We start from the raw sequence: 12,088 nt of genomic DNA, 5'->3' as shown, positions 1-12,088 counted from the left end.
ACACTGATTGTAGAACCGCTCTACCAACTGCTGCATCGTCTCTGGCTTGGTGAGTGATGGCGTAGTGCGCCATGAAGGTGTGGATGGAAGACCTTGTTGCTGCCCTACAAATGTCCTGAATCAGGACTTGAGCTAAGAAAGCTGTTGAGGTTGTCTGGGCCCTTGTGGAGTGGGCTGTCAGTACTGGAGCAGGCACCTTTGCCAGGACATAACACACCTTGATGCAAGACATAATCCATGACGAAATCCTTTGGGAGGAGCTAGGGAGGCCCTTGGAACAGGACACTTGTGAAGCAAGAGGCTATGGATTCCAGCTGACAATCACAGGCAGTAAGAAGGAACTGAGTAGGTGTAGGGTCGGCGGAGCCCGTTATAGGGCGCCATGAGGGGCAACTCCAGGGGGCTACAGAGCCAACCCTACAGCTACCACTGGGGGAAAAACCTTCCAGCAACTGTGTACGAGGCACGCACACACCTAATTGGAATCAACATGAGCAAGCACTCGAAGAATTGTCAATTGCTACACTTCCATACCTAGGAAAATCTAAGCACTCTATATCAGTAAGGAATATTAAGCACTGAGATTAAATAGAACAATCCTCCTGAACAAACTTGAGTGCCAATTAATAATCAGATATTTCCCCAATTAACAGTTCATTCAAGGTGGGCATGATCTGTGGACCTCATTACTCCAAGAAAAGAAATTTTCAGGTAAGATGGATAAATTTTCCTATTCTTATTTGTACTGAGGTCCACAGGTCTGTGATAGTGGGATTTTCACAGCACTATTCACAAAAGCAGGGGAAAAATATACAATTATGTACAGATGTGAAAATGGATAGTCTTTTCTTAAGAGTTACTGGGATACTACAGCAAGGGGCACTTATCAACCAAAGGCAGCATCAGATGACGTCTGAAGTCCAGCTGGTAGAATTCTGCAGGTGGTATGAACAGATGACAAGATGCCTGCTTTATAGATTTTCTTGTATGATGCATATTATCTTTTTGCCCATGAAGCTGCTACAGCTCTGAGGGAGCGAGCTCTGATATTGGAAAATGAAAGATATTGACTTGTATGCTTCTGAGACACAATATCTCAGCCAGCTGGAAATGAAGGATTTTGAAACCTTCTTTCCCTTTTGGTACTAGATAATAGAGCACAAACAAAGCATTTGTCCTTCTGACCTGAGCGGTGCGGTGAATACATTCTTTGAGAGCTTAGCAGACATCTAGAGTATGCCACAGTTTCTTTTTGGAGTGTGATAGAATTGGGCAGAAGGATGGGAGAACAATTTCCAGTGCTCTATGGAGTCTGGAGTTAATATGGAGTTAGTATGAAGGCAGGGTTGGTTCTCAGGACCTCTTTATCGTTATGGAATGTACAGTGTTGAGACTCCAGGAAAAGAGCTTCCATCTCGGGGGCACCATGCAAATAGACAAGATTACTTTCAAAAAGGCCATTTAAATGGTTAGAAAGTAATGAGACAGCTTCATGAGTGGTTCAAATGGAGGGCCTGTGTAGCAAATTGGGGTTGTCCCTCGGCATAGGCTTCAGATCATGGAAAGCCCCCAGAGACACAGATGGGCCGCTTGCGTCAATCTAGGTGCCTGGTCCTTCTGACAGGGTGTGTCAGCCAACAGTTAGAGGGGCTGGGCTGTAACCAAGCAGTCACTCTAGGAATCTATGAGCCCAGGCCCTCTGGGAAGGTGGGACAGCAAGCGGTACAGTCTGGGGACTCAGGAAGAGGTGATGAGGCAGCAGTCACTCCTGAGGTTGGGATCGGCTGCAGGGAAGGAGGGCCAGGGGGACTTGGCCCCACCTATTCCACCAGATCCCAGTCCAGGGCCCTCACAGTGATGGAGTCCTTCACCACTGGGTCAGCGGGGCTCCTGCCAAATTGAGCCGACCAGTATTTGGGAGGTTGGGGGGAACACAGCCAGACTGCAGTCAACCACCCCCAGGCTACTTCCTAGCACCCTTTTGCAATGTATTCACGGTGTGGGGTTGTCCTCTGTCTCCCCATGATACTCGGCGAGCAGCAGTCCTCACAATTCCTTGATGTTCAGGTCACTTCGGTAGGCCTGGCCAGGCAGTTGGCATCCTTTACAGTCCCCCACTACCACATCAGGTGAGGGACGTCCTGCTCCAGCAACTCTCTTCTGACTGAGCTGCAGGGCCTGGTTTTTATATTTCTTCTTCCTGTCCCTCGCCTGCACTTCCGGTGGGTGGGATGTGCTGTACCTGGGTCTGCCCACCAGGTGTCGTGGGTCGGCCCCTCAGCGTTGGGCTCAGAGGGAGGCCATGCCACTTCGGTAACATCATTGAGAACCAGGAAAGAGCCCCTAAAGAGACTTCCATGCACTTCAGGAGGATGTAGAAGAGATGCTGCTCTTAAAAGAAACATGCTGGATATCTGGGTAGGATGAAATTCACTACTTGTTTATTGCACGAAGGATTCTTGACAAAGCAGTGACTAGACCCTGAGTGTCTGCAACTACCAGGCCTTGCCTGAGTCCATCTTGAAGAAATCTGAGAATCTGTGGTACCAATGCAAATGTAGGATGAGACCTTTGTCCTGGTACCAATGGGTAAACCTCAATCAGGCCCTTGAATATGCTGAGTTAGTTGATTTGTTTCTTGTAGCTAAAATTGTGGATATTGGCTCTGACTATCCTCTTTGGCTTAAGAGGCTCTGTGCAAGAACCAGATATATAGGCTCAGTCTGTCTGCATTCTGACGTATGCCTGGCCCTTGTAATATCAGATCTCTTCTGAATGAAAAGCAGATGGGAGGTATTTGTACCATGTTAAGGAGATCAGAGAACCCAGGCCTCCTTGGCTAGAATGGGGCTGCCAGAATTACCAGTGCTTCTTCTCTCATCATGTGTAGTATATTCTGTGAGGAGAGAAAAAGGGAGGGAAGGCATGTAAGAGACCCTTCTGGCCATCTTTGCAACAAGTCATCTTGTGATTCCACCAGCAAGAGAATCTAAGAACACAAACTTTGTGTTTCAAATGGGAGACAAATAGACCTACTGCTGGGACACCAAATTCCTTTACCAGAAGATGGAGTATCTCTGGGAACAGTTCCCATTTTATATTAGCCAACTTTTGCCTGCTGAGCCAGTCATCCATAATATTCAATTTTCCCTTTGATGTGAAAGGAGCAAACAGACTGCAGATTCCCCTCTGCCCAAGTCATCACGAAGCGAGCGTCTCTGAGGGATGGTAGACCTTGTTCCCTTTGTCTGTTGATGTATGACATGGCTGAGATGTTGTCTGTCTTATTCAGCACAAGAGGCATCCAGACATGGAAACAGAGACTTGAGACCATATTGGATTGTCCTGAACTTTCATCACTTTATGCTGTGGTTTCTCTCTTGTTTGAACCTTAAGACAGTCCTTGATCCTGTGTGAACACCCATCCCTTCATACTTGCATCTGTGGTGATAACTGTCCTGACTGGTTCTCCTATTGGAAAACCTGACTTGAATTTGCTTGGACTTATCCATCATCTGAATGAGGTGAATCCTTCTGAGGTGAGATACTTTTGCTGAAGGATAGATAAGAGATAGCTGTGAGAGGGATAAGAGGAAGTTCTGTAATGGCCTCATGTAAGCAAAGGCCCACTAAGAATATCCACGTGGAAGACCACTGATCCCAGCAGAGAGAGAAGCATATAAATGGGTACTTCCCTTGAGAGATTGACTGTTTTGATATGATTTCTCAGCTTCCCCTGTCTTTCCTCCAGGAACTTTGTAGAAGCCAATGACTTTTCACACTCAGAGATATGGTGTGAGTACGGTGGGAATTCAGTGAAACTGCTAACTGACTCTTTCACAAAACCATGACTCCACAGCATCCTTATTGACGGACTCTGGATGAGAAGGTTACCCAGGAAGGGGTAGATACAGACCCACTCCTGGCTGAGAGATGCCATTAACACCCTCAGAATTTTAATAAAAACTTGTACTGTTGTTGCTAATCCAAAGGGCAAGGTCCTACACTGGTAATGTTGTTCTCTGAAAGCAAAGTTCAGAAAGTATCTATGAGGCTGTAAAATTGGAAAATGGAGATAGGCACCCTTCCAATCTACTGATATCAAACAGTCCCTTTTGCTGATGGCAGCTAGTGTGCATTTTAAAGTCTCCATCTTGAATTTGGATTTCTTCATGTGTCTGTTGAGATACTTGATGTTGAGAACTGCTCTGTAGACTTCTCAGAGAGAGGAGGACATATTATCTTTTATTGGATCTGTGACCCGTCCGTGCCTAGGGTAGCCACTTGAAAATGCCAAAGTCAGGGCAGGCTGTAAAAGGAGAGCAGATTCTCCCAGCACTAGTGGGTGACACTGAAGTCAGACTTTCCAACCAGCCACAAACAGTGCTTCTGATTCCCCACACTGGCTATCAAGAAGCCAAAATAAAATATACACAACCGCCTTTACTGAATTTCAGTCTCTGGCTCCCAATCAGTCACTAAGTCCAGTAAAGAGATCAGTTATTTAAAACTCTATGCTCTTTACAAAAAAGGTTTCTCCTGACCCCAAAGGGTCAGTCACAGTACCAGATCAATATAAGTTTAGATCTTACCCAAAACACCACGCTGCCAGCCAATCCTTTAGTAACTAAAACTAAAGGTTTATTATAAAAAGAAAGAAATAAACTATAAGAGAAATGTTAAAGGATTAAAGCAATCAGACAAATACAATTGATTTGAAAGTCCATATATATCAGGTTTCTAATAGAATTGTGGAGTTTGCAGGCTTGTACAGTCCCTCTGGTATACATCCAGTACCTGGATGGGTCTCAGTCCTTTTGTTTCACAGCTTCTGTTTAGTTGTAGATGAGTTGATCCAGAGGTAGACTGAAGACAGAAGACAAAATAGATGTGGTACAGCTGCCTTTTATGTCCTTTGGGCTTTGCCATGCTGCTTGTGGAAATTTACAGGAATAAGATGGAGTCCAGAGTCACATGAGTAAGTCCTGGTGACTCATCAGGTGTATCCCTGGTTTCTCCCCCTGGGCCCATTGTACCTGTGAAATTCCTTAATGGGCCATTAAGCAGGCTAGTGCTGCAGCCATCTGGTCTGGGGTGTCGCCCAGACACAGCACAATTTGAAATACAGATATATCAACCATATCCGTAACTTCCATTACACATATAATACATGAACATAAACATTATCATCTTACTTAGCACATTATAGCCTTTTTAATAGTACCTGACACGGCATATCTCATATGAATTATTATGATTTTGATGTTAAATAATATAATACATGCCCCTCCCCACCCCAATCCATCCAGCGTGACAGGACCAACTTCTATTGGTGCTAAAGAGACATGGGGGCCAGAGGGAAACGTGGGGTGAAGAAAAATGGCAGGGCCAAGAGGTCCCTTACTGCCTTCCAGTTTTTCCACATCTGGGCTGCTGACCCTCTCATCCCTCCTTAGCCATTTGCTGGGGAAAGGTGGAAGCAAGGCACGGCAGCCTGCAACGGACGCTGGGAGCCACAGCCAGGACCATTAGGGCCTGGGGACCCACCGCAGCAGCTGGTAATGACAGCTCAGTGATGTGGATGTGGTGATCTGCAGTGGCAGCTGAGAAGTAGCCCAATGCTTTCCCAGTCCTAAGATGTGGCAGGAATGTCCCACTATCACATACTCACAAGGGGCATAGGGAAGGATTTATAACTACGAGTCGTCTGAGACCACGTAAGTGTAGCTTGCAATACTCAGAATATTCAGTATACTCTTGCACAAAGTCTGTCCTCTGGCATGCTGTAGAGGATGGAGGGAGGGATTGGGACCGAGTGCCCCTCACCAGGCTCTCCTGCCTCTGGATCCTTGTCAGTAGCTCCCTGCTGTCACAGCAGTTGTGCAGAAGTGCTAGGGAGCTGCTGTGCGATTAACAGACATGGCTGTGAGTGCGGGCTCCAGTGGCTGGGCAGGAAGCTTCTCTTTGATGTTATGTTTCAACCTACACTCCACTCACATTGAGAGGGAAGGGAGAGGAAGGGAGGGAGACCAGCTGTTTGCTGGTCTGACGCAACTGCTGAAGCCTGTTTCAGACCCAGGAGATTTTGTTGCTGAGGTGCTGTCACTCTTTGCTGGGAACTCTCCTGCTTGGGGAGGGAGGCTGCAGGAAACGCTGCCCCTGCGTCTGCCTGAACACTTGAGCAGGGCCTGGGTCTGCATAGAACAGGCACACATCTCCATGCAGGCACTTAATCAGTAAGGGAAATGTAGGAATCAAAGTGTCTGTTTTCTCTCTCTTCTTAGCCTTCTCTACCATGCCGCACTTTGGATGGGTGAGCAGGGGGTATGGAGAACCCCAGCAACTGAGAAAGGTAATCTGCTCTGACAATAAAGGCAGACCGTGGCAACCTTCTGTTTTTGAGGCCCTTTTCCCCTTCTTCTTCTTTAGAAGCAGCGAGGAGCTGGACTGCACAAGTGCAGCTGGATAAGCTGATGAAATCTGGTGCTGTCTCAGAGACGGAGTCACACCAACCCTACCTCTGATGGACAGGTCTGGTCTGCCTCCAAGGCAGCATATAGCAGAGTACCTAATGTCATCGATCTGCGAACCTCATTATGAATAAAAATGGCTACCGAGGTGGAAAGCTACATAGTACATACAGCTAGCCTATACAAAAACACGCTCATGTTACCATTTCTTCCTTCTACAGTCAGGTTTGTTTCTTCCATCTGTTGCATCTTGTCATTAACCAAGGCCTAATGTACACAGAAGTTGTACTGATTTAACTAAATCATTTTTAAACTGATGTAGTTAAATCAGTGCAACCCCCATAAGGACACTTTTAATCCAATTTAAGAGTGCCTTACATGTTGACTGTGGAATAGTCTTCTAAACTAAGTTATGGAAACTCTAATGCTTGAGACATTTAAAACGGAACTGGACAAAACACTGAAAAGTACACTTAGGGAACAATCCTGCATTGGCCAATGGGAAACACATGAAATGGTCAAACTGTTCCTTTCTACTTCTAATTCTAATAGAAGAAACAGAAATCACCTGACACCATAAATCCATAATCAGGATTACATACCACTGTTATGGTTATTCTAATATTAGCAGTATATATGGTTTCAGCTGCTTTCTGATCAACCTACTCTTCATCTCAGATTCATTCATGGATGGCAAGCACTAGTTTGGCTCAGTGGGTGGGCACGACCTTCAAAGTCAGGTGTTTACAGATTCAGGTTCTGTACCAGGTTGTGAGCTCATGTTCAGTGCCAATGCAGCAATACAGTGGAACCCACCACCACCAAGATTTCCTCATATCCAGAATAATGCTTGGCTCAAAGTTCAAGCTCATAGGAATACCGTTAAGAAAGCTGAGACTTCACTTTTGCTTCATTATAAATGAAGTTTCACTCTTTGGGCAGAGGAGAACATATTGCTTTGCTGTTGAGGGAGTTTTTCTAAGAGATGTTATTTTAAGTCTTTTCTGCTCGTTTTAAAGGGTTATCCAGGTGGATGTTAACAAAAAATTGTCTTTGGATCGTTAAACATCAAGAAGGAGGCCTCAAAATCCTGGCCAACACACCAACAACCTAACAGTCTGATGTCACAGCCCCAGCGTCACCTATTCCTAAGAAGAGAACAGTTGCTATATTTGACTCTCCACTACTGCTATCCAACTCATTCCAAGATAAAGCCCCTGGCCATTTTTCAAATAATTTATGATGTTACGAACACTTACTGTGACATCCCAAAATTAATCAGGCAGAGGACAGATTACAAAGAACATACAAATATCCTGACCACTAACAGTGAAGGGAAACAATACACAGTGTACAAGACAGGTGTGTTGGATTTGAGTAAAATAATTTCTTTGTTAAAGAATTTGCCTAAGAGTGGGATTCTTGAATATTAAAGATGTGTGATTTAAGCAGGGGCTAGAATAAAAGAGAAATGGAACTCCCCTGCACTTACTGCACAATTTGGCCTGGTTATCGGTGACTGCAGATCATTTCCATAACATCATTCTGAAGCTGTGAAACATCCCTGTGACTATGTTAATCAGCTCCATTGCACAAGTGCTTAAACCATAGAGCAAGATTACTCACGTGATGTCCCGACGCTGATAGCAACCCTGAAGAAGGCAGGCAATCAGGTCACTGATAAACTCCACATCGTCCCTGTGAAGAGCAGCTTCTAGTTCCTATTGAGAAGGGGAGAGAGAAACAAAGATCAAATTCCTCAAAATACTCCCTTGGCAGACCAAGAGCAGGAAGCCGTAAGTGGCCTAACTGATGCGTACTGTACCAGAGAAAGTGCATCCACTGGATCAACCAGGCCGTTTCCTCGCAGTCACCACTACAATCACAACTGAACTCATCTTTTTATTTTTCTGTAGAAATTTCATTCTTCCACACCAACTTCCACTATACTCAACCCTCATTGCCTTTTCATTGCAAGGACTCACAAGGAAACCTTGAAAAGGTTTTATCACACACCTACTAGCCGAGGATCAACACCTTCTGTCCAGAAGCAGATATGGAAGATGGAGAGCACTTGTTCCAGTGAGGTTGAAGCACTACAATCTAGTAAGAAGCACAAAGCCTCTCCCATGCCAGGATGATGGGCTGGGAGGCAGAAAACAGTTTAATTCTGTTGCCTGCATTTTCCCATTAACCAGGGGAAATTTTCCTACTTGTCAGTGGCGAGCTCCTTTAAAACACTTGTTCAGCAAATCCCACCCACCCAGGAGAAGCAGCAATTTCAGATGGGTAAGCAGAGAAAGGAGAAAGCTTGGGGAGGGGGAGGACACAAACCACAAATGGAGTTGCTGCTCTTTACTCTGAAGGGAAGCAAGGATTTTGCTCCCAGAAAACTATTTTTTAAAAGAGAAAAGGTGCTGTCAGACCACATAATCTGTCCTCAAACTCCCTTTCCTTGAAAGAATGGTGGAAAATAGCATAGCTTATTTCAGTAGAATGGAATTAACTTAGAATATGTAATACTGGAAGTGACCTATAAAAAGAATAAACTTCTTAAACAGTGATTAATACAAATCTTGTGCACATGGAGAGAATGTATTGGTAATATTCTTTCTATTGGTATTCATAGATTTATATTTACTCAGAATGGTTAAAAGTTTAACTATAATTAATTAATTTTTATAGCGTATAAAAAAACCTTCACAATAAAATGACGAATCAATTCACTTTCCATTAGTAACTACTGATAGTGCATTAATTGAAGAAAATTTAGTATGAATAGATAGCAGGGTCAAAAGAAAGTATTCTTTAGGGTTTTAGGTTTATAATAGACTGAACACAGATTCCTGGCTGGAAGTTGCCCAACACACTATTAAATGAATGGCTATATTAATGGCTAGAAAATAAAGAATAATGAATAATGAGAAAAATATTTTAAGTGCCAAGAATCCTATAATTAGACTCCGGCTATTAAAATAATAAAATTATTGGTAACAGATTAAAATGATTAAATGCATTTGTATTATTTTATTGAAAATGTATGATGGAATCTTTCCATTACCAACACCACTTTTGATTTACACTGTACCCAAAGTGTTTTGTAAACAGAGCTCATCATATCCCTTGTGAAGGAGATAAACACATTTTACAAGTGGGGAAACTGAGGCACAGGGCAGGTTAAGTCACTTGCGTATGGCCACATTGCACATTAGTGGCAGAACTAGGTACAGAACTCTAAAAGTTACTCATTTCCTACTCTAAACACTAGACAACACTGATAATTGAAAAATTCTAAGGCCCCCGGGTAGGCCTACCATCACCTGCAGAGGGTAATGTTATCTCTATATTAATAGCAATTATGAGGCACATAAATGAATATGTTTGGTAAATGGTCCATATTTTGGCGGTATCTACCTTCTGCAGGACTTAAAGGGTCATCTTACTTCCAATAAAATGTGCTTGACAAAAAAGGTATGCAGAGTGACAAGACATCTATCTATCTGTCCCTGTTCAGATAACTTACCAGGGACAAAGTGCAGCCTCATAGGGAATGTAGTGTTAGGTCACAGGAAGAAGGAGATCACATGAAACTACTCCTTTTAGGGCATACACACCCTAAACATCTTGTCTGCAGTGCACTTACTTTTGTACATTAAAGCAGTCACTCAACATTTTGTGTTTGCCAGGTTATGGGAGCCTTTTGTAACAAGGTATATTCAAATTGTTTCCCGTGAGCCTTTTCGGTATGCTGTTTGACTAACACTCATCAAACAGTGGACACAATCTACTAAGATAGCCCAGTATCTACTGTGATTGTTTTCAAAGTACAGGGGGTGGGGGCAGAAAGCTTTTGACCTTTACACAGAGTTCACCAGTCACTAGTGAAGATGCAACGTGCATTCTATAAGGCGTGGGCAAGGTGCTGTTGAAGGAGGATGACATACATGAGGAATCAAATCAAACAGAATTGCAGTGTTATCAACCTATATTTACCAAAATACAAACCTAGGGCACCTCAACACACCCTTTTCAGATGTGTTCCAGTCACTTTGCACTCACTGGAGGAAAAAAGACAACTGGGGTTTAAAGCAGTTCTGAAGCCCCAACACACATCATTCACCAGAACTAAAAAAGGGAGTGGGATTAGGGAAGAAGGAAACTCAGCTGATTTCATATCTTCCTGAAGTTCAGCATCTCTGACTTTTGGGATCATTCCTCTCCACCCACAGCAAATTTTAGGAAAGAGAAAGAAGAGGGGTTAGTCACAGTCTCAGTGTCAGCCCAACAACGTTTGACAGACCCAAACAACAATTGTGAGCTTTTTGGTATCTGTCTGAAAAAGATAATGACTTGTAATCTTTCCCATAGGGATCTTGTCTGCCTCCTTTTCTACTGCTGGTTGGATGATGCAATGTGAGCAGACAGGTTTTTAGTTTAATTCCTGCCAAGTGGTCCAGTGATTGGTCTGTTTAACTTAATGTCATTTTTCTCCACCCAGGAAAGATTTTAACCTAAAAGGGCTAATCCTGCAGTTCTTCCACGTGTATAACTGTCATGGGAGTCAAGGGGAGCTGTGAGGATGAACACACCGCAGGATCACCAGGCCCTGAAAGAGAATAAGCAGAGCGTAGTTCTAACGTGTCGGCGCGAGAACAAAGAATTATCACCGCACTCTCTGGTATGTTTTCAGTTCATCATTTAACCCAGATTTGTGTGAAGAGAGAAGAAACGTTTTTAAACTTCAACCCAAACAACGGCAAATGCAGTTAGATAACCGCCAGTGCAGCATTTCAGCAGGAGAAGATGATAAAATGATACAGCAGTTTTTACTTCAAGGAGAAAGTCACTGGAAAGACAAGGTTCTCACTAACTCTACCCCTCAGTGCTCTGTCCCAGAGCTCAGTCCTGGGATAGGGCAATAAGTGACTCTCCCTCCTCACCACCCTCCCTCAACCCTTTGTTTTTCCCTTTTCTCTTTGAGCACTGAGCTGTGAGCACAGAAATCTGAACCTTGCCAGAATGCTTTGGGGACAGAACAGAAAGGAAACAGAAGAGGCAGCAAATCAGCAGACAGAGGGGGACCCAGTTCCTCCTCCTCCTCCTCTGTAGTTTCAGAGAGCAACGGACAGGAGAAAGGCAGGATTCTCCCCCTCTCCAGCTGGCGTCACAGCTCATTAGGGAAAAGCCTGTTTAACGTCTTTCCCTCCCCCTACCCCCATGACTAAATCCCTCTGAGTCATGCAATGGCTGTTGGGAAAAAGCACATTGCACAGAGCAAGGGTAACCACCTCACCAAGGAGAAGCACTGGTCTGAAGCAGGGTTATCCGGGGGAGGCGAGAGGGCAGAAATAGATCCTTCAGCACTAGCTGGGAAATAGCTTGCAGTTCTACTTTAAGAGATCTGGGTTATCTGGCAAGCTAATACTCTGCCATGCTTAGGAGTCACATGACTCCCCACTTTGCCCCTCAGAATCAACCCCCAGCAGGTATAATTAACCTTTTCAATTCTCTCTTGGAAGCCCTGAAAGTCTGTGTGTGAAGTGAGTACCATTAAGCAACATTTTTAAACACATTCTATCCTTGCTGCTCTATTTTGTTGCTCTCCGTTTCTACTGCTC

The 12,088-nt window shown here is 44.1% G+C and overlaps 1 protein-coding gene across 1 annotated transcript in view; it reads right to left on the bottom strand.

Annotated features, from left to right (window-relative positions):
- The window catches only part of CECR2 (CECR2 histone acetyl-lysine reader), a 118,778-nt gene that overhangs the window by 51,822 nt on the left and 54,868 nt on the right, over nucleotides 1-12,088 (bottom strand). Inside the window, exon 2 of the mRNA XM_067536049.1 lies at nucleotides 8,097-8,191. The gene's annotated coding sequence lies outside the window, so the exon portion shown is untranslated. The remainder of the gene's footprint in view (nucleotides 1-8,096; nucleotides 8,192-12,088) is intronic.

Source organism: Emydura macquarii, unplaced genomic scaffold, assembly GCF_026122565.2.
Source record: "Emydura macquarii macquarii isolate MOO-44397 ecotype Brisbane River unplaced genomic scaffold, CSIRO-AGI_Emac_v2 contig_3530, whole genome shotgun sequence".
In the NCBI taxonomy this organism is placed as follows: domain Eukaryota; kingdom Metazoa; phylum Chordata; order Testudines; family Chelidae; genus Emydura; species Emydura macquarii.
Note: the sequence above shows the minus strand (reverse complement) of the source record. Positions and strands in the feature narration are given on the sequence as shown.